This window comes from Coenobita brevimanus, chromosome 53, assembly GCF_032717465.1.
Source record: "Coenobita brevimanus isolate Jiangsu-jjx chromosome 53, ASM3271746v2, whole genome shotgun sequence".
Lineage (NCBI taxonomy): Eukaryota > Metazoa > Arthropoda > Malacostraca > Decapoda > Coenobitidae > Coenobita > Coenobita brevimanus.
In genome coordinates, this window is record NC_137006.1 from 33,355,935 (window position 1) to 33,368,549 (window position 12,615).

Consider the following 12,615-nt stretch of genomic DNA (forward strand, 5'->3'; position numbering starts at 1 on the left):
GCTCCTTTAATACATGAGACAGCCTGTTCACATTCAAGAAGGTAACATTGAATGAAGGTAAAAAGGGTCGTAACTGGGATGAGAAGTTCACTGACAAAGCTAGATGATGCTTGCTAGGCAGAACTGCTATCTCTTTACTGTGTAACTCACAAAAATCAGGTGCAATATAGTACCCTTTTACTGTAAGGAATTGATTCTGTGAGGCACAAATCACAGTTACATCCTCTGTCTCAGGAAAGTAAAAGTACTGTTTCGCATGAATATGAGCATGGAAAACTGACTTCAACTGAATGGGTTGGAAGGTGCAACGTTGCAGAGCAGAGGAAGTATTTGTGTCCAACAAGGCCCTCTTACACTCCTCTACCTTTAATGGTACGAAGACAAAATGGAAAGCAGGACATACATGGAGATCAAGAAACGAGGCCTTACACTTCTCAAATTCATCCACAGTCGTTTCTGCTACATATTTCTTGTCATCTGAGACAACTAGCACCTCTGGACCCTCTTCAATAACAACAAGTGTATTATTAGCAGTAGCAAAAGGGAAGGAAATGAACCGCCATGCCTGGTATGTTACAGCATTCCTCATAGGTACCAATATCAGGATGCCTTCATGGGTCAACTGGGCCTCTAACAATGGGTAATAATATTCCAGTTGACTCAGATCAAAGAGTGGCACAAGTCCATGCTTCCACATAGCTATATCAAGTGTATTTGTTAATATATTAGTAGGCAGCAATAAAGCATTAACCCTGTTCAAACTTGCATCGATTAAGCCGTCCACCATATTGGCTGCATGCTTCTCCAAAGCAGTGGTTGACTCGTCGAGAGCATGTAAGTACTCAGCGAACAACACCAAGTTAGCTAGGGTTAGTAGGTTAATTTGGATGTTGTTCACAAGCTCTACTAGATGGTTGGTAGTCCTAATTATCTCGTTAGCTTTGTTAGTGAACTCATCTAACTGTTTATACACATGCATGATTAATCTATTATTGGCTTTAGCGGCCAGTGTCAAGTCATGCATCTGTCTACCCAATTGCACTACGTCCTTATCTAATGCCGTGCCAAAGAGTTGCTGAGACAGGATTCTAGAAAATCCACAAGTCCTCTCTTAGTACGTGCATGGACATGCTTGGAAAGATCAGAGTGTACGTTAGGTAAAGCAACATGCAAGTTAGTGAGCCTGTCGGTGAGCCTGTCTATATGCCTAGTCTGAAGCTCAACAAAGCTTCAGTGTCAGAGTTCGTCAATCGTGGGTTTCGAAACATCTTTCCCACTTCCAATAGTTGCTGTCTGAGATTCGACAAGCCCTTGGAGACCTCCTTGACAATATCTGGCGTTTGGAGATAGCCTTCCATTGGATAGTAGATGCATACTGCATCTTCCACTACCACGACTTCTCCAAGTGGGCTCTTCAGTGCTCCTGGCATTAACGCAGTCGTGTCCATGTCCGATGTCTTTCCATAGGTCCACCCCAAGCAACGCACGAGGAGTTTGAGCCACAGCCACATTTTTTTTTTCTGCAAGAGTAGATACTCCCTTAATCACTCTTGTTGTGGGATCGTAGCTTGCTGCGATACTCTTGGTTAGGGACAGGTACGGATGACGACATAGACTGCGACGAAGACAGAGGGGACAACACATCAGACGATAGGCCTAGCTCTTGACTTACTAGTTTGATCCTATCAGCATGTAATACCTCCTGAGTTCCATTAGCTTCATCCTTTATTCATAAGTATTTCCACGTACTCGTTCCACAACGATATATGGTCCGCGGAACTTAGGTCTGAGCTTGGAAATTCTCTCAGGGTTGTGGATCATGACCTTCTGGCCTGCCTGTAACGTCTTTTCTTGACTACCTTTGTGTTGTTTCGCCATCATCTCCGCTCTTAAGGCGTTTAATCTTTTCCGTACTTCACTGTGTATACATTGGAATTTCAACAACTGTACCTTTACGTAGTCTTCTTCGTTGTATACTGGAGTAGGAGGTCCAGCCAACAAATCGTAGGGTAACACTTTCTCTTCTCCATAAAGGATATAATGAGGAGACTTCCCAGTTGATGAATTTTCTGAGGAGTTGATGGTCGCCGCTACATGTGGTAACCAGTCTTCCCAGTTATCCTCCTGAATTGAGGTTATTACTGGTCTCAAGACTTCCAGTATCTTCCTGTTTGTTCTCTCCACCAGGCCATTGCTCTTAGGACTGTAAGGCGTTACAAAAACTTGCTTTACTCCATACATACGACAGATTTCTTGTAACACCTGGTTACGAAATTCACTGCCATTATCGCTGAGCAATACCTTAGGTGTAGAGTATGGACAAATCACTGAAGTCACAAAAGCGTGCGCCACCTCCTCTGAAGTTTTCGTCTGTAAAGGTGCTAAAACAGTGAATCGTGAGAAATGGTCCACTGCCACCAGTACATAACTTGAACCTTGACGACTTCTCGGCAATGCTAAGAGATCAATGGAGACTGTATCCCAGGGTGTTTCCGGTAGAGGATACTCTAAGAGGGAGTTGGAAGTCCCGTCGTTCCTTGTATTTCCGCGCATTTGATGCATTGACTGACGTGGGCTTCTATGTCCTTCCTCATGGTCGGCCAATAGTATTTCTTTCTCGCCTCACGTATGCATCTATCACGACCGGGATGACCCGCTTGAGGTACGTCATGAACTAACTGTAGCACGGCTTGCTGTAAGGTAGCAGGAACAACCAACTGCTATGCAGTGTCCTTCCCTGGGGGTTGCTTATACAAAAGACCCTGTTGAAGATGGAAGTGAGTCATTGGTACTTGGAGTTCAGGTAGACAAGTCTCGTCGCCAGACTCCAAGGCATAAATGACTTGAGACCACATCATCATTACGTTGTCCCGCTTTTACCGTGTCTGAGGAATACTCAGCAAGAGCAACATCCTCGGCTATGGTAGCAGCAATGTTTCTACTCAACGCGTCGGCTACAACATTTTGACGGCCTGATAAATATCTGACCTCTGGATCAAACTCCATTACCTTGCCAAACCAACGCGCAACCTTACCGTGCAAGTTTTTTCCTTTAAACAAGTCGCGTATGGGTGCATGGTCAGTTAAAACAATTATCCGGTAGCCAAAGATAATATCCCGGAAATGTCCTAATGCCCACACGACTGCTAATGTCTCCAAATGTGTCGTCGAATAGTTCTTCTCTGGGGGTCTTAATGCCCTACTAGCATACGCTATGGTATGTGTCTTACCTTGCTCATCCTTCTGCTGTAACACCGCTCCCAGACCCAGACCTGAGGCGTCCGTGCACAGATAGAAAGGTTGAGTATAATTAGGAAACGCTAATACAGGTGCTTCTGACATGGCTTGTTTGAGCTCGTTGAAGCTTTTCTCTTCCGAGGGTCCCCATTTCCATGCAGCGTCCTTCTTAAGTAGCGTCGTTAAAGGTGATGCTATGATGGCATACCTGTGGACAAAACTCCTATAAAAGCCAGTGTGGCCTAGGAACGATCTTATCTGATCCTTGTTCTGTGGTATAGGAAAATTTATTAGGTCATCTAGATACGCTAAGACGTCTTGCCCTAACATCTCGCCAAACAATTGGTTTATCATCTGCTGAAATGTTAAAGGAGCATTACTCAGTCCAAAAGGCATCCGGAGAAATTCAAAGTGCCCACGGTGAGTGCTAAAAGCAGTAATGGGACACGACTCTTCGGTCAGCTCCACCTGCCAATACCCTGACGCTAGATCCAGACAAGTAAACACAGTATTTCCCTTACCTAATGATTGAAGTAAGTCTCGCAGATGCGGAATCGGGTAACGATCCGGTACTGTTACCTTGTTCACTTGCCGAAAATCCACAACAGGTCTCACACCACCGTCCTTCTTAGGCACTAGAAAGAGTGGTGCATTCCAAGGCGAGGAGGAAGGCTGGATAACTTCATCACGAAGTGTCCTTTCAACTTCCTCATCCACTGCTTCCCTTTGGCTGTGTGGTAGACGGTATGCAGGCACATAAACTGGATTTGTACCAGGGCACAAACCAATATGATGCTTCACCCTATCCGTCCTACCCAGCGCTTCTCCTGGAAGTGCTACTACGTCAGAAAATTCTCTAAGGAGGGCTAGGAGTCGTGTTTTATGGTCTACATTATCCGTGACCTTCACGTATTGCTCCAGCTGTTTTTCCTTAGCCAGACGTATGGGTTCCGACTGAGTCGTTGCTTGAGATGTAACTACAGGAGAGATCACCGGCACGTCGTCGACTTCCTTTATGGGGGCACCATAGCACATCAAGTCGCCTATATAACAACCATCTCTGAGCTTAACTGCGCCACCACTCATATTTGCGATGAAGAGGGGCGTCTTCTGGTCTTGGCCAACGCTAGTCAGAGTCGATTCCAGCGACAATGCCTTATGTTTCACAGTCTCAGTTAAGCATGCTACATCAGTTCCCACCAACACGTCAGGTACTCGGACAGGAATTTTACAGACAGTTCGACTGGGTAAGTGGTGATTACCACTCACCATAGCCCTGACTTTCTTCCAGTCCATACCCTCCGCTTCGTGTGCATCCGGGGACTCCCTTGACGCTTCACTTGTCGGGGTCACAACTGGTTGGACGGCTCCTGATTGGATGCCAGTTCCAGTTCGTGTCGCTGAGGGATTAAGGCCTACAAACTCTTTCCCATTAAAGGAAATGGAATGTCTTTGAGGGTGTATTACTATATCATACTCCTCCATGGTTTCAAAGCCTAACAGCCCATCAGCTGGCAGAGGAAAATCCTCAACTACATAAAACGTAGCACGTAACACAGGAGATCGTTTATCTGCCCTCAATGTCAACGGCACCTGGCTTACAATCTTCATTCTACTCCCTGTCACACCTGTCAACATTACATCAGGTGGTGATAATGTCCAGTTTGTTAGAGGCATTTCACCTTTAAGTCTTTCCAACGTTTTACTAGAAATAATGTTTATACATGCCCCTGTATCTACGAGCAGGGACACTTGGCCTTTCCCTATGATCCAAGGAATAGATAATAAGTCCACCTTAGTAATAGCTGCCACACACGCATCGGTGGATTGTACTATTTTAATTACGTTTGAGCGCGGCCCTGAGCTTCCCCCGAACTAGCTGGGTTCCCTAGTTTCTTCCTCTTTTCAATGACAAAGGGGCAACAGTCCGTTTCATGAGGACAATGCCCATGTATGACACACCATCTTTTCACCTCTGGCTTAACAGCCTTGGTCCTTTGCTGTGGAGAACTAGTAGCTGTATCTCTCCAGCCCGAAGTTTGCAAGGCTTTGCTAGCTTCTGCATAGCATATGCCTGCCTTCGCCAAAGCCTGACTTTCAGTACAGTTAGGATGCTGCTGTACTATATCAGTAGCCAGATTAGGTACAGGTATCTGCCACAAAGGAGGAGGGTTAGTCTGACCTTGCACGCCCATATTGTTAGTCATGCCCCAGGTATTTGGATAAGGATCCTGGGTTTGCATGCCAATATTAGTATTCATGCCCCATTGATTAGGATTCTGGGTTTGCATGTCAATATTAGTATTCATGCCCCATTGATTAGGATTCTGGGTTTGCATGTCAATATTAGTATTCATGCCCCATTGATTAGGATTCTGGGTTTGCATGTCAATATTATTATTCATGCCCCATTGATTAGGATTCTGGGTTCGCATGCCAATACCATCTGTGTTTATACCCCATGCATTTGAATAAGGAACAGAAAATAAATTCTGTCCAAAACCTTGTGGTGTACTGAAAACATCTGAAGTATACACAGGTATGTGAGTGGTTGTAGTACTATCACTAATGACTGGATTTTGCATATCCTGAGTGACCAAAGGTTCTGTTGTTGTCTCAACTTCCACAGTCTCCTCACTAGGATTACCCTCATTAGCAAGACTAGTGGCCATTTTGGATCTAACTGATTGCTCTGGGACTGTTGAATAAGTATGACCAGAACGCAAATGCAAAACGTTCAAATCCTCATCCTGTCCTTCAGAAATATCCTCATCACCTTGATCCTCAATATGTCCTTCACTCATTTAATATGTCTGAGCACTTTTATTGGATGTATCAACCCACTCATAAAATGCTGAGTCTAGTGGGGTTAATCTCTATTTCCCTAATTCTACGTCCCCACTTTTTCACTGTATCCATCCAACCTTGTCAGTAATATTCCCCTCCCAGTTACAGGAAGATAAACTGACATAAAAAAAGGATAGTTATGGTAAGTGACAGAGAACGGAACACATATAAAATACACAGAAAGTATATTTATTTCAAGGGAATTCTGAGAAACCTTTATTTCCACTCATCAACTAACTAACGTGTGTTGATTCAAGTGTGTGTGTGTGTGGATTACTATGCATGGACACTACCTAGATATGAAAGTCCAGGATGATGTTCCACATTCCACGTTCCACACTCCACCAGACTCCTCGAACCATACATGGCAGCCCGCTCGCTGTGGGAGTTAGCAAGCGAGTGGTTCGCCCTGCATCACGCCAGGCCCGCCGCTTTCGGTCTCCCTCGGCTCGCTTCGGCCGTCCGCGCCTCTAGTTGCTAGAAGTCGCCAGTTGACCCACTCCTCACCGCACTGGCTTGAACTCCCCTTATCTCGCCTCTCGCATACGAGAGCGAGATTCTTGCCAGTTTTGCGTTTGAAGATGGAGATATCTCGCACACCACAGGGCGAGATAACTGCCAGTTTGTGCTTAAGATAGGAATCTCGCACTGGCAGAATAATGGGAGGAATTAATATGCACCACTCCAGTTTATCTGCTCCACTTAACTCACTGGTAATTAGTCCCCTTACAACAGTAGAGTAAGATTTTCTGTTTCACCTTCAGGAACGAGCGATTGCAAGGGTTACTGGTTCACAGCATAAATCCCTTTAGCACGTATCGTATCCCACCGCTGCCACCAATTTAATGTATCGGTACACGGCTAGCACTAAATATCGTGCCACTGCTAGCACCAATAAAATGTATCGTCGCACTGCTGGCCACCAATTTAATGTAGCCGTTATGGAGTAGCAGTTGACTACATATTAAGTGTTCTGCTGTATAGTATAACTAGACCACCATGTTGGATCGACGACACTGTCTGTAGTACACGTCAGCTACTCGCCGTCACTGCCCGACACTTCCCACCAAAGGTCCTCTGCCACGAGAAGGTGGAAGCTGGTCTGTTATTAAGTGGTAGCGTAAGGTGACAGAAATGAGCAGATTAAATCTCTCTTTATTGGGTACAGAATAATATAACTGCGACCCGAGAGATACGTAAGAGCGATACAACCTCCCTTTAAAACTGTAAAACGGCCTCTGACGCTGTACACTCACTGAGCCGACTAGGGCGCGGGTACTGAGGTCAGCTAAAAAGTGAGGTGCCGAGCATTACATATACTCTGGGCTTATGCAAAAAGTAGAGATAAATGACAACTCTACTAGCACATTATACACCTCTATAAAATGGTATTAAGTACATTCACATATACCAACATAATAAATGGTTCCCCAGGACTTTACACTTATGCACTATTCAGATATCTTTTCACTTCTCCTAACCTTCATTTTATAATTGAAACAGGGTGGCCCTTGTGGTCTGCCATCCACCTTCTTCTATATCACAGCTAACAGCGAAATGATATTTGGTTGTTCATCATTCACACTTCATTACACACTGTTAATTATGACTAAACAGCTTTACAAATTATTATGTAAAATGTGTGATACTACAACTTCATATGGGAAAAGATGTTGACACCAGAACAGTATTTTAGGTAGCACAGGCACAAGTTCTAGGAACACTTTTTAAAAACTGTTGAGGGAATACTATCTGGAACTGAAACTTTGTTGGTTGGTTAATTGTCTGGGATGGATTTTACATATCTAGTCCGTATCTTCAGGAGGGCAGTTTAATCAGGTTCTAGTACATCAACAATCTGCTCGATTATTTTTCTCTTAATTAGATTTTTGTCTAACGTACTGGCAAGAATGTCAGCTTTTCAAGGAGGCTATTTTCAGAGTTTTAGTCTATTTTTTTTTTTTTTTGGGGGGGGGGAATGGGTGATGATTTCTAGAGTTTACAACTGAATGAACTGAGAGTTGACCAAAATATGCTTTTGTCATTAGGGTTAGTTGATAGTTTTGATACTTGGTTGTGATGAAAAAAGAATGATATGATGAGTTTTATTAATGTTTTTGCATAGTTTCTAGCAATTTCAAAGTGATTGATTCAGTAGCTTTTTTTTCAGTAATTTATATACTAAAGACTTTTGGGTGGTTGCATTGGCACACATACAGTACAGCTGAACCACTTGGTGGAGTTCGATCTCTCAGTGAAGTGTTGAGAAGTTATGAACAATTCTGTACCGACTTGTATTAAGTCAATTATGTTGGTTTTGGCAGAGCTGATGTCAGTGTAGAGGAGTGACTACTGTGGAGCATGAGTTTGATGATTTCCAAATCAATCCTTGCCTGCATTATCAAAGTGACAAATCGTCACCCTGACCAGTTCAGAATGAGGAGGTTTTGGACAACTGAAAGATGAGGCCTTGATGAGATTGTGGTCATATGATCCAAGTGGTGACAGTACCTCGACCTTGTACTGATCTGGGTTATTTTTGAGGAATAGGTCCAAGTGAGAGACACAATGGTCAGGGATGTCTGGTATCCTTTTTTTTATGAGTTGCGTGAGATTTAATTATTTTACAAATAACTCACTCTAGACCAGAATCATCAGTTCAGTCAGCATGCAATAACTCCTCTATATTTTGGTCGTTAACATCTCTCAAGGTTGGTCTATACATCTCTCTCTCTCTCTCTCTCTCTCTCTCTCTCTCTAATATGTGTATGTGTGGTGTGTGTGTGTGTGTGTGTGTGTGTGTGTGTGTGTGTGTGTGTGTGTGTGTGTGTGTGTGTAGTCTAAAGTTAACATATTTTTCTTAAGGGGGGTACATGATACTAGTGCTTGCCAGCAAAAATTGACTAATTAATATCCTTTTCATCACAAAATGTTTCGAAATACTGTTATCTTTTTTTCGATACAGCCACTGAGCCCACAATTATCAATTCTGTCCAAAAATTCGAAAAAAAAAAAAAACAGTTTTTGCACATTATTGCGTTTTGCGATTTCCGACATTTTCGCACTGTTGCGTCGCACGCGATTACTATTTTTTTTTTTCTGGGATGCCCAAACTGATTGCGACCTTACACAAAAAGAATGATCTTGATGTCACTTACCATTCTCGTGAAAGAAAGAAACAAACGCTCAGACAGACACATGTACACAGCCTGACTTTATTATTTAGATTAATATGCAAATCGTGAAAATTCAGCCATGTGCAGAGAAATAAGAAATGTGTGTAAAAAGGGGTCAAAATATGAATAGTTATCGTTATAAAGACAACGGTCACTAAAAAGGAAGGGCTGTTTTAAAATGTCGTATATATTTACTAAAAAAGCAGTTAAATGCATTGCTCCAGTATACTTGATCATCAATAGAATACAATTTATTATAGTGGCCAAGAGGAGAGATATTCTTCCTGTGATTGTAGAGAGAGAGAGAGAGAGAGAGAGAGAGAGAGAGAGAGTGTTCTAGAAGTACAGTTCACATTGATAAAAGCAACGTTGCTGAAAGGACAAAACACTGCATAACATCACCTCTGACTACAAAATAGGATGCAGAACTACCAACAAGGCTAGTTGAGATATAAAATATTGGGATCTGAAATTAGGAGTACAGATATAAAACAATTCAGTTAAAGTCCTCCATTGTGTCAAACACATGTGAAATGATAATCGTACTCCGTGATCTCCTCCAGGCGAAAACGTTAATCCCATGCAACAGAATGCCTTCTTTTAAATTTCATTTTTATTATTTCCGAACGATTATATTTAGCTTATGAGAGATTATAAAGACTGGAGAGGGGCGAATCAACCTTCATTTTCCTCGTTTCTTCAGTTAATGCCCCTTTGACAAAGGTTATTTGGTCGTGGCGTAATATATACTCGTGTGTGTATATATATATATATATATATATATATATATATATATATATATATATATATATATATATATATATATATATATTTTATGTGTCCGACACTGGGCATAGGCTTCACAGTCTGCTCTCATGGCCCAGTAGTCCTCCTACATCCCATACACTTCTCTACATGTCACCACTTCGGCGCTAACACTCACCGTCCATAGTGAATACATGCTAGGGCTGTCTCATACAGAACTGGTGTATTGGTATTAGCCGGGGTATTTTTACGACATGTCGGCGGGTCTTCTGGTAGATCAGTAAAGTCTGATTTCACGAAATTCAAATCCTTAAACTGTCCCCTGCCCCAGTGGGGATTTGAATCCGGTAGGACTGAAGGCCACCTCTCTACTGACTGAGATTATATATATATATATATATATATATATATATATATATATATATATATATATATATATATATATATATATATATATATATATATATATATATATATATTGTCACTGGCGTAGTTACCCCAGTAGCGAATGGGTGAATTAGAAATAGGATGATAATGAAAGGAGAGAGAAGCGAGCCTCAAAAACAGTAAATCTTTTTTCTTATCAGTTTTGCTCCCTGTAAGGGTAATCCTGGTCCCCAGCTGTGTTTAACCAGCGGTCACTTTTGCCTTCTCAACACCTCACATGTTTTTCTCACAAATTACGCAGAAAGTTCCTCTTGTCCTTGAACTGTGGGTGTGACATAATGTGGGAGGAGCAAATTAGAAGCCTAAACGGCACTTTCGTCACGTTCTTGATGGCACGCAATTGGTTCTGTCTGAAGTGTATGAGGCCGTCATTGGTAGCAGGTGCCTCTATTGTTTCTGTATGGGCAGAGATTATTTTTAAGACAGCCTAGTGGTTAATCAGCTGAGAAAGGCGGAGTAAGTAACCTTTATAAGCTCCAGGAAAGTGTGAAGAGACAGATTTTTATCTCGTTTTGTACACACATCCCTGTACACATTTTGTCATTTGTACACATTTGTACACATTTACTGTCACGTTACACTTTTGTCACATTGAGTTGCACTTTTCCCCAACACTACTCAATACGTGACTTTAATTACAAAACACACTGTTTGTGTACAATTTCCCATTTTTGGTTCACTCCTCCATTTACACTAGTGTGTGATTTATATCTGGATTTAATCTTCGAAGTCTCCACGTTTCCTCGAGCTTTGTGAGTACTTAGCTTCCACTGAGTGTATTCTGGTTAGGTAAGAAATAACTTGTTTTTATATTTGTATCCTGAGGTCTATATGAATCCTCCCTTTTGTGTACACTCTGCTGCCTGCCTCCACACCGACAACATCTCCTGTTCCTGACTACAACAAGGGTAACAGCTCTCCGGTTCGCCGTTGATCGAGCTGCTCTGCCCTTTTGTATCACGCCAGTGCTTGAGGTGTTGCTGTTGTTGTTGCTTGCCGCCATTTCTCAGACCACGCCTTGGTCTTCAGCCACAGTAGTGTATCGGGGTACACGCACTTGTGTGTACTCGCCCTGCTGTGGTTCTTTTTGCCTTCTCCTATATTTCCTTTCTGGCCCTAGAGACCCCTGTTTAGAGTGGTACGAAGCCGAACTCCGCGGATTCCAGGCGCAGGCCTGGTTCACAAGGAGGCCCCTTAGAGGGGTGGTTATAGGAAGCCGCAGGGCGGGCCAAAAACTCGATAGGGATAGGGTTAGGAAAGTCCTTCGGGGCAATAGTAGGGCTGTCTCTGTCCTCTGCTAGCAGGGGGACAGTAACCGCTATCGTAGGTAGGCTCCTTCCTGCGTTCTGGGTGATTGTACGAGTGCTTGTGAGTGTGCCTGTGTGTGTGTATCGGCCGCCAGCTATGGCAGGCCGTACGGCACCCTCGCCAAAGGGGCCGTTGAAGACTCCGCCGGCTTCCCGTGATCCCAGGCTTGCTTCGAAGATACCAGTTCCGTCCACTAATCCTGGCAAGTCGTCTCTGCAGATGTCTGGGAAGCGATCTCGACATGGGTCTGGGAGCAGCGCGGCTTCTGGATCAGGTGGCCCGCCTCCAGCCAATACCGTGAGAGTTGGCCATGCCGGTGGATCTTCTGCTTCGGGTACTCCCCCTCCTGCCTCTGCACCTCGGCGCAAAGTGCTCCGTAGCAACGCAGATGAGATGGAGGGCATCCAGCCTACAAATCCACCATCTTGTGCCCCTTGTCAGTCGCGCCCTGCCTTGCCTCCTACATCTACAGCTGGATCTGGGGGTGTGCCTGAGTCTGTTAGGGATGCGGACGGTGATTTTGTGCTGGTGGAACGTGGTGGCCGCCGTCAGCAGCGGGCTCATGCTGGGGGGGATTTTTCTGCGCCTGCTCCGGCTCGGTTCACACCGCCTGCACGTCCATCGGTATCGGTGAAGGCACCGCCCCCGCCTCGCTCTGTCTTCCCAGGCTTCAGGGTGCCCCAACAGGAGGGTTTCGCCACGTCTTACGACGCTGTGGCAGCCCTGGAGCGTCGCTTCCCGGATCTGACGGTGGTGAATCGCTTTGGGAGGGACGACTCTTGCGTCCTCATCCCACAAACGGAGACGGCTCACCGCCAACTGAAGCTTGTGGCGG